The 15,121-nt window shown below is 44.1% G+C and overlaps 1 pseudogene across 1 annotated transcript; it reads right to left on the bottom strand.

Moving 5' to 3' along the window:
- Window positions 1-10,365: 10,365 nt before the first annotated feature.
- On the bottom strand, window positions 10,366-14,738 carry LOC311120029 (2-hydroxyacyl-CoA lyase 1-like; annotated as a pseudogene). The gene is made up of 8 exons: window positions 14,658-14,738; window positions 14,426-14,498; window positions 14,160-14,237; window positions 13,889-13,983; window positions 13,477-13,589; window positions 12,735-12,870; window positions 12,282-12,387; window positions 10,366-10,491 (listed from the first exon to the last, which is right to left on the bottom strand). The product of its transcript is annotated as a 2-hydroxyacyl-CoA lyase 1-like (transcript).
- Between the last annotated feature and the right edge of the window lie 383 nt (window positions 14,739-15,121).

Genomic DNA, 15,121 nt, shown 5'->3' with positions numbered 1-15,121 from the left:
TTGGGGGTCGGAGTGGTGTCACACTTTTTCCCCATCCCTAGCAAACACAGCTGATTAAACTTATTGCATTCTAAACTGAAGCCCATGAGTAATTGATTATTAGAGTCAAATGTGTTAGCTGGGGCTGGGGAACAAGTGTAACACCAATCAGGTCCCGAGGACTGGAGTTGCCCATCCCTGATATAGATGCTCTGTTTGCACACATCGAGGGATGTGGTGACAGTGGAGACAAGGGAACACACATAAACAGCTTTGTCCTTTTAGAAGGTCGTCATAATCCTTACATAAATATGATGTGTATGCAAGAAATGCAGAGCCACTTCCAAAAACATATTGACAGAGTCTAGTATCTAGTAATCTAATCAATTAGTTTTCAATCCCTTTGTTATGGCAAGCCTAAATAATCTCAGGAGTAAAAATGTGCTTAACAAGTCACATAATCAGTTAGATGGACTCACTATGTGTGCAATAATAGTGATTTTCAAATGACTACATAATCTCTGTACCCCACACATACAATTATCTATAAGGTCCCTCAGTCCAGCAGTGAATTTGAAACATAGATTCAACCACAAAGACCAGGGAGGTTTTCCAATGCCTCGCAAAGTAGGGCACCTTTTGGTAGATGGGTACAATTAAAGCAGACATTGAATATTCCTTTGAGCATGGTGAAGGTATTAATTACGCTTTGGATGGTGTATTAATACACCCAGTCACTACAAAAATACAGGCGTCCTTCCTAACTCAGCTGCAGGAGAGGAAGGAAAACTATCAGGGATTTCACCATGAGGCCAATGGTGGCTTTAAAACAGTTAGAAAGTTTAATGGCTTTGATAGGAGAAAACTGAGGATGAATCATCAACATTGTAGTTACTCCACAATACTAACCTAATTGACAGAGTATGCACTCACTAACTGTAAGTCGCTCTGGATAAGAGCGTCTGCTAAATGACTAAAATGTAAATGTAAAAGAAGGAAACCTTACATGCATTGTGTTTGCAATAAGGCACTAAAGTAAAACTGCAAATAATGTGGCAAAGAAATTAACTTTATGTCCTGAATACAAAGTGTAATGTTTGGGGCAAATCCAACACAACACATCACTGAGTACCACTCTTCATATTTCCAAGCATGGTGGTGGCTGCATCATGTTATGGGTATGCATGTCATTGGCAAGGACTAGAGACTTTTTTAGGATAAAAAGAAACAGAATAGAGCTAAGTACAGTCAGAATCCTAGAGGAAAACCTGGTTCAGTCTGCTTTCCAACAGACACTGGGAGACAAATTCCCTCTTCAGCAGGACAATAACCTAAAACACAAGGCCAAATATTCACTGGAGTTGCTTACCAAGATGACATTGAATGTTCCTGAGTGGCTTAGTTACAGTTTTGACTTAATTTGGCTTGAAAAGTTATGGCAAAAAAAAAAATGGCTGTCTATATAATGTATATTGCATATATTTTACAATCCAGTTGTGCAAAGCTCTTGGAGACTTACCCAGAAAGACACAGCTTTAATCGACTCAGGGGTGTGAATACTTATATAAATGAGATATTTCTGTATTTCATTTCCAATACATTTTCAAAAATTTCAAAAACGTGTTTTCACTTTGTCATTATGGGGTATTGTATGTAGCTGCGTGAGAGAAAATATTATAATTGAATCCATTTTGAATTCAGGCTGTAAGAAAACAACATGTGGAATAAGTTAAGGGGTATGAATACTTTCTGAATGTACTGTATATCTGCAAGAAAATGATAAATATGTGAATGTTTGAAAGGGGGTCATATAAACATTGCCTTATTTATATTTTTACAGACAATATTAAGTGAATTCTGTCTGAAATAGTCATGCTATAATGGGCATAGTTTCTCAGACCAAATTTCCATTCTGGCTGAAACAAAGCAATCTGATCATGCTCCAGTCAAATATAGCTATAGGGAATGCCTATACATTGTCCAATCTCCTTCCACACATTGATTTCATTCTTCGCATCTTTATTCAGAAACAAACAAACTTGAAATTAAGTGCTGTTTCAGTGTCTTGTTGCAGGTTGTGCAATGTTCAAAAGTGTGTGTGATATTAGCATTAACTTGTGTGTGTGGTGTCAAGTGTGGATGGTCCTATGTATGCAAATAGCCGAGATTGGATATTTCAGCACCATGGACAGCAGCGACATTGGGATAGCGAGATCTGTAATTCAGCAACACATGACACTGGATAGCGGCTGTCTCAGGTGAACTTGGCATTGGGAAAATCCCATCTAATAGGAAACGAGGCATAGGAGGCAAAAAGACTGAAGGAGAAGACTCCCACAGGAACTCTATGCTTAACTGTTCTGCCACATTCATTTCAAATGTTACATTTTTCGATTTGTAAATAAAAGGGAACACATCTGCAAATAATGTAAATTGACTTTTCTAACTACACTGTACAGCTTTAGTGTGTCTGTGTGTCATAGGTACAACTGCAAGCAATTCGCTTCTCAAATCCTTCTCAAATGTCTGTTTAATGTGAGAAACTAAATTAAAAACAACCGTTAGACTAATACAATGCGTACTGTCACAAATTATTACTATTCCCAACAAGACAACGAAGTGATGGTCTTTACCCACCATGGAGACTTATAAAGTCTACTTCCCCCCCACCAAAAGTTCCCACGCAGAGCGATGTTGTTTACTACATCATTATGCATATGCAGCGTGGTTCGTTCTGCGTTGTGTACTTTTAATTAGGACACTGCCACAACTGGAATTCTGATGGTTGGATAATTTTTATTCGACCTGCACACGAAGAGACAAAAAAAAGATGTTAGCCCTTGGTGCAGCCACAGCTCTCGGGCACCTTGCTAGTTGAAGGTCAGGCAAAAGAGAACAGGTGCTGCATAAACACATTCAGTGCCTAACAACACACTATACAATACAAGTAAAATGATATTCAACATAATTCTGACAAAATAAATGACATACCTGTACACGAAGAGACAACACACAATAGGTTAGCCCTTGGTGCAGCCACAGCTCTCGGGCACCTGCGTGAGCACATAGAAACTCACTCAAACACTGACCCAAATACTCCCGAGTTACAATAGGTACCCAAATTAGCGAGCTTGGTGAAAGTTGTTAACATAAATCTTTATATTGTCCACATTGTAACAAAACCTATAGTTGCGTAACAGCACTTTGTGTAACTTTACCACAGTTTTATATTGACAAATTACGGCGCCAAGGACAACATACCTTGCTAGTTGAAGGACAGGCAAAAGAGAACAATAAGAGGGTACATAAATACAGATAACCCGCGATGGACCAAACCAAAATATACACAACTTTTACAATTAGGTGTATTTACAATATAGATATATAAAAATGTTTGTACACCAAAAAATTACATTAGCTATGCAGCTGTAATTAAATAAAAACCACATTGAATTAATATTATTATTATTATTATTATTAACTTATTAACATCCCCTCTTGACCTGGCCTAGTTGAACTGTCCTTGTGTGCAATTTGGTGCATAATCTAGGGGAACAACATCACACTACTACATTCACCCCTACTGTTTTACACTATATTATAAACACAAAACAAAACACATAACCTCGAAGGTAACAAAGCAAAGAAAGAAAAAAAACATTCCACACCCACAGGGCGACAGAGTAACCCAGTGTAGTCCCTTAATTCTAGACCCACAAATGGTCGATCAGCTGGAAAGCTATCCCGTGAAGGATTAGGAAAAATAAGAGGTAGCTAATCCCTTATTCAACCCTATACAAAAAATGCCAAATACATTTTATGCTGATGAACTACACACAAAGTTACATGAATTGTCAAAAATATTAGACAAACCCACAAATCACTCTAAGACCCACTTAGATTACCACATACACACAACAAAGAAAAGGTAGGCAATATCCTACCGTCACTGAGAAACCAAGAATTGTTTCATTTCCTGTGTAGACATAGTTTGGATTAGCCTATTCACTGGATTAATAAATCTACCTAGTCTAGTCCGAACACCCTCACCCAAAAACCTAGCAGGAATGTCACGGACAGCACCAACCGTGCTCAAAGGTCTAACCTCAGGTTGGGGAGTACTACAGATCAGCATATCCGGAGCCAGCACACTTTCAATTTCCGACTCAACACTAGTAGTGTCAGACGACTAATCAGAATCCTGGTAGATTGTCACAGACCAGACTGACAAAGCATCTTCAACCAAGTTAACAACATCAGGCACAGCACCATCCCAGCTGAGTGGAGTTTCACTATCAGAATTCTTGTAGGCTTTGGGGATCTCAGCCCCGAAACCTGAAGGATCTGGAGAAGGTCTGTATGGAGGAGTGGGCCAAAATCCCTGCTGCAGTGTGTGCAAACCTGGTCAAGACCTACAGGAAACGTATGATCTCTGTAATTGCAAACAAAGGTTTCTGTACCAAATAATAAGTTCTGCTTTTCTGATGTATCAAATACTTATGTCATGCAATAAAATGCAAATTAATTACTTAAAAATCATACAATGTGATTTTCTGGATTTTTGTTTTACATTCCGTCTCTCACAGTTGAAGTGTATGTATGATAAAAATTACAGACCTCTACATGCTTTGTAAGTAGGAAAACCTGCAAAATCGGCAGTGTATCAAATACTTGTTCTCCCCACTGTATGTACTGGATATCATTTTTATTTTACATTTTTAGTCATTTAGCAGACGCTCTTATCCAGAGCGACTTACAGTTAGTGAGTGCATACATCATTTTTATTTTTCATACTGGCCCCCCGTGGGAATCGAACCCACAACCCTGGCGTTGCAAACGCCATGCTCTATCAACTGAGCAACATCCCTGCCGGCCATTCCCTCCCCTACCCTGGACAACGCTGGGCCAATTGTGCGGCGCCCCATGGGTCTCCCGGTCGCAGCCGGCTACGACAGAGCCTGGATTCGAACCAGAATCTCTAGTGGCACAGCTAGCACTGCGATGCAGTGCCTTAGACCACTGCGCCACTCAAAGGGTGCCAGCTTTGCAACCCATCTCTGCTCGCATGCATCGTCTCGGCTTTGTAAGAATATATTTGAGTGGATCGTTGTCGGTCCACACAGTAAACTTATGCCCTCGCAGCCAATGGCTGAATTTATCATGAATGGCCCATTTCATGGCTAGAAATTCCAGCCGGTGAGCAGGATACTTGGATTGTGCATGATTAAGAGATTTACTAGCAAAAGCTATCGGCCTGGCTATGTCCTTCCCATCTTGCACTTGTGATAGTACAGCTCCCAAAACACTAGTAGATGCATCCACGGAAAGTAGAAATGGCTGAGAAAAATCTGGATGAACCAGCAGTGCCTGGTCAACTAGTGCTGATTTCAAAGCTTCAAAAGCGAGTCGACATTCGGCAGTCCAGTCTGCAGCAGTGAGCCTGCGAGGGGGACCAGGCCTCTTCCTACCCTTGCCTCTCCTAGGCTTCTTCTGACCTGTAGTTAGCTGAAACAATGGCCTAGCAACCATGGAACAATTCTCAATGTAGTGCTAATAGTATACTACCATACCAAGGAAAGAACCTATTTTGATAGGAGACGGTGTGACACCATCAGCTTCACTCTCAGCTTCACTCTCAGTCACATTCAAAATGGTTTGAACTTTAGCAGGGTCAGTGGCTACACCCTCCTGAGAAATGATGTGGCCCAAAAACTTTACAGACCTCCTCAGAAACTTGCACTTAGACGGAGACAGTTTAAGGTTGTGCGCCTGCAACCGCTGAAAAACCATCTCAAGTCTCTGCAGACTCTCTTCCTCCGTCTTAGCAAAAACCATCAGATCATCCAAGTAACAAAGGAGACTTAGAACGTTTTGGTCACCAAAGATGGTCAGCATCATTCTCATAAAAGTAGCCGGGCTGTTGCAGAGGCCCTGAGGTAACCGATTGTACTCGTGCAGACCTAAAGGGGAGGAAAAGGCAGTGTATTTCTTGTCCTCTTCATGCAGTGGCACGTTGTAATACCCTGACGTCAAATCCATTGTGCTGAAGAAGGCATTACCTCCCAGCGCGGCCAGTACATCAGCCTGATGAGGCAGGGGATGAGCATCCTTTACTGTGCGGGCATTTAACCACCTGAAGTCAGTACATAGGCGCAAGTCCCCATTATTTTTCCATACCAGCACCAATGGTGAGGCATACTCGCTGCTGGATTTTCTGACGATTTCCTTTTCCTCCATATCATCCAGTGTTTCCCTGAGTTTTTGGTAATGAGCTGGAGACAGCCTACGATAAGGTCATCGAAATGGGCGGTCATCAGTCAGCCGTATGCGAAGGCAGAACTCCTTTGCCTCGCCACAATCTAGGCTATGTCTAGAGAACACTGTGTCATACTTCCCAATTAAGTTGACAAGTTTATCTTTCCAGAACTGTGAAACTGGACACTCCTCAACAGACAGGCCTTGAAGTCCAAGATTCCTCAGTGTACTGTTGCCATTATCTACACTGCCACCAACTGAACTCTTAGCTGTCAGACTGCCATGTGATCTGTCACATTGAGCCTTTGCCACATTCTGATGAGCTGCTTGCTGCTTGACATCATTAAAATACTCCAATGCAATGCAAGGGTACACATCCGCCACTTTAGCATTTCGTCTCAGGGTAACTGCCGATGTTGTTGGATTCACAATCTTCACAGGGAGCCATCCATCCCCCCACAGAGGCGTAACTACTCTCCCCACTAGTATGTGTCGATTCACACAACGAGACGTGCTGGGCTCGACAACAACAGTACTGCCCACAGAGAGTTTTGTCTTTGGCGGTAGGCGGCCCCACACCAGATGCTCACTCATGGGTTGGAGCGTTACTGCTATCTTCAACTTAATGGTGCCCACTTTATCTGGGATGGAGTCTCCTCTCCATCTCTCCAGATTTGACATCACACTGGCTAGAGGAACCTGGTGTACCCGCCACCCGCCAGTAGCTGTCATTTGATTTGAACTGTCTAACCAGAGACTTCAACACATTAGTTCCCACAATGAGTTCATCAACCTGCCCATCAACAATAAGCACTGGGACTACATAACAGAAGCCATAAAGTTGAATTTTTAAGTCACACATGCCCACTGGGCTAGTTTGTTCCCACCACAACCCACCAGGATGATGTCTGAAGGAGCTAGAAAGTTCCCCTCTACCACTCCTGCCTCCCTCAACCGAGGAACAATATCTGCGCGCAGAGTAGTAGCCATGGACCCACTATCTAACATCCCCTTCAGCTCAACTTTATCCTGTACTAGCACAGTGGTGTAAAACAAACTGTCATTCTGATTGTGTTCTGAAAAATGACTGTGTTGTTCTTGGGTACTGACTCACAAAAGTAAGAATAAACAGATTGGATATCATCATCAGTGGAGGAAAAATAAGAATGCCCCACATTGCCCTCATTTAGCAGACGCTCTTATCCAGAGCGACTTACAGTTAGTGCATACGTTATTAAATTTTTTCATACCCCCCGTGGGAATCAAACCCACAACCCTGGCGTTGCAAACACCATGCTCTACGAACTGAGCCGGCCATTCCCTCCACGACGCTGGTCCAATTGTGCGCCGCCCCATGGGTCTCCCGGTCGCGGCCGGCTACGACAGAGCCTGGATTCGAACCAGGATCTCTAGTGGCACAGCTAGCACTGCGATGTAGTGCCTTAGACCACTGCGCCACTCACAGACTGAGTATTGCTGACCAGAGCCTTCTCTAACAAAGTCAAAACTTTCTTTAATGTCCCACCCTCAGATACAGATGGTGCCAGGTCTGGTTCACGGCCACATTGAGAAAAAGATGACACATTAGGTCTTTTCACAGGACCCACTCCCTCCTGAGGGCAGTCAAAAACAGCAGCAACCTGCTGTGAAAGTTGTGTTCTACATGCTTTACGTTCCCTTAACAGTTCATCCAACCGATCCTGTACCTCACTGGCTGTCCAGTCACGAATGGGTTTGCTCTTGAACACTTGGGCCAACTCTTTATCAGGACAGTTGCGTACAAACATGACTGCCAACTCTGAGCACTGATTGGGTAAGGTCCTGCCCTCACTCACAAGGTACTGTTCGGCTGCCTCTGCAGCTTTGTTAAGCCTAATCCAGAAATCTATTGGACCCTCATTAGCTTATGGTTTGATTGAATAGAAATCAGCTAATGGCATACCTGAGCAGACAGTATCCCCAAAGTGTTGCTTGAAAACACTGAACACCGCCTTAACATCTGTGACAACAAGGTTGTTACGCTTCCAGACTTTGGTCACATCCCGTGCCCTCCCCATGAGCCTAGACATCACCTCCCCAACATTCCCAGACCCAGTGTAACCCCTCTTCTCTAGGTAGACTTCCATTAACTCCTCCCACTCCAGGACAGAGTACTTATCTGAGCCATCACCCCTAAAAAGAGGTGGAGCACTAACATCTGACTTCACAACCAGATTCAGCTTGGACGCATCAATAAAGGTTGACCCACACTGCTCAGGCAGGGGAAACTGCTGGGGTTGGTGAGGGGGACGGGCAGGAGAAAGACTTGAAACCCCAGGCTGCAGTAAACTCGCTCTGATAGATTCTCCTATCTCTGAACCAATCTGCTTAATAAGGTCACTAAGCTGACTCGGAGGCATCCCATTATCACCGAGTACTGTGGATGATGGTACTTCAAAAGACAGAGGTGGGATACCCTGGTCAGGTGGAACAAACAGCCTACCCCTCCCAGTGCTTGCAAACTCAGGACTAGCAAACGCTCTACTCCCAGGAGCTGACTGTACAATTGGTGTAAATGGAAGGACACCCCTCCCTCTACCCACACTAAAATCCCCAGCATAACACGTCTTATGGATTTGAGAATCTTCCATGGCTCAACAGAGCACTAAAATACAATGTAATTTAGTGCATTTAAATACCCCAAAAAATTAATGCAATAAACAAATTCATCCAAAACATACAAATAAGCACGAATACCTGTATCTAATGAATATGCTACATTCACTTTCACTGTTTACAGTATATATTCACTTACAGTAAGCCATCAACAAATTCACATGCGCAGGTCGTGCACCTCATCCACATGCACAGCTCCGGCGGTCGGCTTGAGCTGACCAGTCGGCAGGTCACGTAATTAGGACACTGCCACAACTGGAATTCTGATGGTTGGATAATTTTTATTCGACCTGCACACGAAGAGACAACACACAATATGTTAGCTCTTGGTGCAGCCACAGCTCTCGGGCACCTTGCTAGTTGAAGGTCAGGCAAAAGAGAACAGGTGCTGCATGCACACATTCCGTGCCTAACAACACACTATACAATACAAGTAAAATGATATACAACATAATTCTGACAAAATAAATGACATACCTGTACACGAAGAGACAACACACAATAGCTTAGCCCTTGGTGCAGCCACAGCTCTCGGGCACCTGCGTGAGCACATAGAAACTCACTGTCTAATCAGAGACTTCAACACATTAGTTCCCACAATGAGTTCATCAACCTGCCCATCAACAATAAGCACTGGGACTACATAACAGAAGCCATAAAGTTGCATTTTTAAGTCACACATGCCCACTGGGCTAGTTTGTTCCCACCACAATCCACCAGGATAATGTCTGAAGGAGCTAGAAAGTTCCCCTCTACCACTCCTGCCTCCCTCAACCGAGGTACAATATCTGCGCGCAGAGTAGTAGCCATGGACCCACTATCTAACATCCCCTTCAGCTCAACTTTATCCTGTACTAGCACAGTGGTGTAAAACAAACTGTCTTTCTGATTAATTCTCATTGTGTTCTGAAAAATGACTGTGTTGTTCTTGGGTACTGACTCACAAAAGTAAGAATAAACAGATTGGATATCATCATCAGTGGAGGAAAAATAAGAATGCCCCACATTGCCCTCCTCAGAACGGAGGCTTTCTAGTTTTCCTGAGACCTGCCAGTCTGTCCACATCCAGGGTTCTGTCGCTGCCCAGCCTCACTACAGTCAAAGCTCATGTGGCCCGGAGAAAAGCACTTGACGCACAGCTGGTGCATCTGACAGTGAGCTTTGGTCCAGTGATTAGTGCTTCCACAGTCAGCGCACTCATGCTGACGTTTGTGGAACTGTTTACGGGGCCCTCTACATTTAACATGTTTAAGTCATTTAGCAGACGCTCTTATCCAGAGCGACTTACAGTTAGTGCATACGTAACTTTTTTTTTTCATACCCCCCGTGGGAATCGAACCCACAACCCTGGCGTTGCAAACACCATGCTCTACGAACTGAGCCGGCCATTCCCTCCACTACCCTAGGCGACGCTGGTCCAATTGTGCGCCGCCCCATGGGTCTCCCGGTCGCGGCCGGCTACGACAGAGCCTGGATTCAAACCAGGATCTCCAGTCCCCCAGGACTGTGTTGTGTTACCTGCTTGACAATAGTATTGATGTCCCCCAGGAGAGCAGCAGCAGGTTGCACGTTGTTCCCCATCTCCTCAGCACACAGATCAACCTTGACATTGACCTTGACATAAATAACGTATGTGGAACGTTACTACAACATACCAGCAACGACACGACAGGAAGAGCGCCGTGCGTGACACATGTAACAGCAGCTGGAGGAGTGGCCAAACCTCAAGCTAAACACAACAGAAATAACCAGGCACCACCACATAATGCTAAGGCTGACACACACACGTTCCCTTTTATAAACCGGGTGACTCGAGCCCTGAATGCTGATTGGCTGAAAGCTGTGGTATATCTGACCGTATAACATGGGTCACGTTGAGGGAGGAGGTCAGAGACCTGGCCGTGTTGTGCCAGGATAACAACCTCTCCCTCAACGTGACCAAGACAAAGGAGATGATTGTGGACTACAGGAAAAAAAAGAGGACTGAGCACGCCCCCATTCTCATCGACGGGGCTGTAGTGGAACAGGTTGAGAGCTTCAAGTTCCTTGGTGTCCACATCACCAACGAACTATCATGGTCCAAACACACCAAGACAGTCGTGAAGAGGGCACGACAAAGCCTATTCCCCCTCAGGAGATTGAAAAGATTTGGCATGGGTCCTCAGATCCTCAAAAAATTATACAGCTGCACCATCGAGAGCATCCTGACTGGTTGCATCACCGCCTGGTATGGCAACTGCTTGGCCTCCGACCGCAAGGCACTACAGAGGGTAGTGTGTACGGCCCAGTACATCACTGGGGCCAAGTTTCCTGCCATCCAGGACCTCTATACCAGGCGGTGTCAGAGGAAGGCCCTCAAAATTGTCAAAGACTCCAGCCACCCTAGTCATAGACTGTTCTCTCTGCTACCGCACGGCAAGCGGTACCGGAGTGCCAAGTCTAGGTCCAAAAGACTTCTCAACAGCTTCTACCCCCAAGCCTTAAGACTCCTGAACAGCTAATCATGGCTACCCGGACTATTTGCACTGCCCCCCCACCCCATCCTTTTACGCTGCTGCTACTCTGTTAATTATTTATGCATAGTCACTTTAACTCTACCCACATGTACATATTACTTCAACTACCTCAACTAGCCGGTGCCCCCGCACATTGACTCTGCACCGGTACCCACCTGTATATATAGCCTCCCTACTGTTATTTTATTTTACTTCTGCTCTTTTTTTCTCAACACTTTTTTTGTTGTTGTTTTATTTTTACTTTTTTGTTTAAAATAAATGCACTGTTGGTTAAGGGCTGTAAGTAAGCATTTCACTGTAATGTCTGCACCTGTTGTATTACGGCGCATGTGGCCAATAAAATTTGATTTGATTTGATTTGAAATTTATTTTGACTGTTCGAATTACGTTGGTAACCAGTTTATAATAGCAATAAGGCACCTCTGGGGTTTGTGGTATAGGGCCAATATACCACGGCTAAGGGCTGTATCGTCGAGGCACTCTGCGTTGCATCGTGCTTAAGAACAGCCCCTAGACGTGGTATATTGGCCATATACCACACCCCCTCGGGCCTTATTGCTTAAATATAGATGTACTGTACAGCACTAAGACAGCCATGACATTATTTGGAGAGACCACAAAGACTTATAGAGAAGCTATATAATTGATAGACTAAATCCAATAGACTGAGTCAAATACCTTTATACCTGGTTACAATGAAATGTAGTTCACTATGAAATGACCTGTGACTAGGGTTGCAAAATTACAGTTACTTTCCCCAAATTCCCAGAAATCCCTGTTGGAAGATTCCAGAAATCAGAACGGAATAAGCAGAAAATCTGGAATCCGAAAAAAAGAAGGAAAAAAAAGAAACCCTACTGGTGACCTTTGACCTAGCTGGATGACCTTTACTTGGGTGTCAAACCTGGGGGGAAGGCCAAAGTGCAGGATCCAGTTGAGTCTGGCACCAAGTAGGACCACAACATCAGACTGGAGCAGAGCTCTGCAGTCCCCACCAAGACCATAGAACCAGGAGGATAGGAAGAGGAGGAGGAGGAGGAAGAGAGGAGGAGGAGGATAGGAAGAGAGGAGGAGGAGGATAGGAAGAGAGGAGGAGGAGAGCAGGGACAAAACAAAATGTAATGAAAAGAGGCTAGTTATAGGAGTAGTGTAGTTGTTTGATTGACACCAGTTTACATTGACATGACCTGGCCAGGAGAGACTAGTTATAGATAGGGATTTCAGGAGTTTCGTGGTCCGTTCAAATGGTCAGGGAAATTCTTGGTCCTACTTATACAGTCAATGGTCTGTACATGAATATGATGCCAGCTGAGAGAAGGAGAGGCTGACCTGGAGCGGGCAGCAGCAACACAGTTGGGGTGATCGTCAGGCAGCACCCCTTTACCCATGGGGGTGGGCAGGAAGGGCAGGTCACACCCCTCCACCAGCTCCTTCAGAGCCCCCTCTGCTCTTCAATGGGCTGCACCTGCAGAGGGACACAGACAGAGGGCACTGCCACACGGATTTCAACAGACTGGTCTTCACAACTGGGATGCATTCAGCTGAGCAAAACGTTGTGCAATGTTCAGATAGAAATATAGCATGTAGAACGAACGTGCCTCTCAGACAGGTAGAATGAGAAATCATGTCAACAACATTTGTCGACTGAACGTGGCCCAGTTTTCAACTGAACCGTGGTACAGTGCTATATGTGTTACAGTGCGTCTCAGCTGGCTATTGATCTCTCTTGGACAGACGCACGTAACATAACTGGAAGTAGCGTCTGTCAACAGAATGGGATGTGACAACTTTGTTCCGGTACGCTGATTTTTCACCACTAATCATTTGGACAAATCCCGATTTCGCAGGTGCTCGCATCTTTTCAATTTCAGAACGGGAGGGGACATTTGGCCCATAAACTTGCCGGAAACTTGCAGAGAGTTTCCGTTTAGGGGGGTGGAGAGTTCGCAAGTGGCGTTAGTATCTTTCTCTTAACATCTCCCCAGACCTTATCCAAGTATCTGACGCAATTATGCAAGATTTTAGTTCTGTTTCCCCCAGATTATCTGGCTATTAAAAAAGCAATGCCTACCTTTGCCAATGATGAGTAAAGTCCGTTTGGCTCCTTTCAGGACCGCCAGTGCTTCTGTGATCACCATATGGTCAGCCATACTCACAGGAGGAGGTGGACTACAGGGCACCTCTCTGACAAAGGAAATAATAAATAATAGGTCAAACATTAAACATGTTACCTAGCAACTTTATTGCATATGTAAATAAACCATGAAGGTCTATCGAGGCTTATTGCTATTCTCTGATGAGAATATTTTGATATAGTGCTATATTTTCTAAGTAATTTAATTTCTGGTTCACTTCAGACGTTAAAAGGTATAACAAGATAAAATAAAAATGACTACGGTGATGTGAATTCAGAGGTATACATATTCAACAGTAACACATTAGTATACATTTTAAATGGATGAAAGACAGTGATGGCCACTAACCTGGCTCTGCTCCTGTCCAATTTAGCATTGACCATGTCCCCAGATATGTCTACGTATACAGCACCTGGACGTCCATACATGCTAGTGCGTGCTGCCTTAGACATACCAAACACCCTTAAATTCAGATCAATTAAGGCTGTGCTGTGCTCTTATGAAGCAGTTAAGGTACCTTGCTAAGCTGGAAAATTAGAGGTCAGAAAAAAGACAATTGCAGGTGATACCAAATGATATGAAGAGGACTACACAGAGGGAGTCAGAGTAGACTGTATACCTTCTCTACCACTGAGGAGATCATATCCAGACTGCTAGACCTAGCAGAGAACTTACTGTACAATCTGCATGCCTCCACCTGACAGAGAAAGAGGACCACAAATAACAAATTATTTCCTCTTTCAGCAATTAAACTGCTAGGGCCAGTTTCCCAGACAGAGATTCTCTATTGAGTTTGCTTTTTAGGCCATGACTAGGCTTAATCTGTGTCCTGGGAAACAACCCCCTAATGTTCAAAAGTCATAAATATCATGGTTCAATCGGTACCTGTGGAAACTCTTGAAACGCCCCAGTGGTCTCTTGGTTTTGATCGGAGGAGCCTCCAATAACAATCACAGGCCTACAGAGAGAGAGGTATCACACAATGACATCAACTGACAATCTGAGATAGTTTGGAGTCCTCAGATCATTTTTTGCAGTGTGCGGATAGCATCCCTTCTTTTGAAAGGACCACTGAACATGAGTAGTAGGGTCTTCTGTTTGTGGAGTTCTAGCATACCAGCAGTTCATGTTAGCGTTGGCCATTCCACCAAGTGCATGGATGAGTCCCGGTCCAGACACAACCAGACACGCACCTGGACTGGAGAGGAACAGACAGACAGAGGGACAGACAGGAAGACAGGCAGACAGACACACAAAGGGTCAGACAGACAGGCAGACATAATTAGCAATGCAAAAAAGCTATGAAACTGACCCTCACACACTACACGCTCCTGTAGTCTATGTACGGGTAGTTAATATCACATGATTTGGGGAGAGCTGGTTTAGTAATAAAAAGGTGGCTTATGGCTTGTTCATTGCGCATTCCCACATACTTGATTCCTGAGGCTTGAGCTGCCTTAGCTACTTCAATGACTGGAACACCAACTATTCCAAACATATATTCTACATTCTGTAGAGAGTTACATGTAGATACAGTATATTTACCTTTTTTTAAACATTTTTAGTCATTTAGCAGACGCT

This window comes from Coregonus lavaretus, assembly GCF_964263955.1.
Source record: "Coregonus lavaretus genome assembly, contig: HAP1_SCAFFOLD_771, whole genome shotgun sequence".
In the NCBI taxonomy this organism is placed as follows: Eukaryota; Metazoa; Chordata; class Actinopteri; order Salmoniformes; family Salmonidae; genus Coregonus; species Coregonus lavaretus.
The sequence above is the reverse complement of the archived record's forward strand: the minus strand, read 5'-3'. Positions and strand labels throughout refer to the sequence as shown.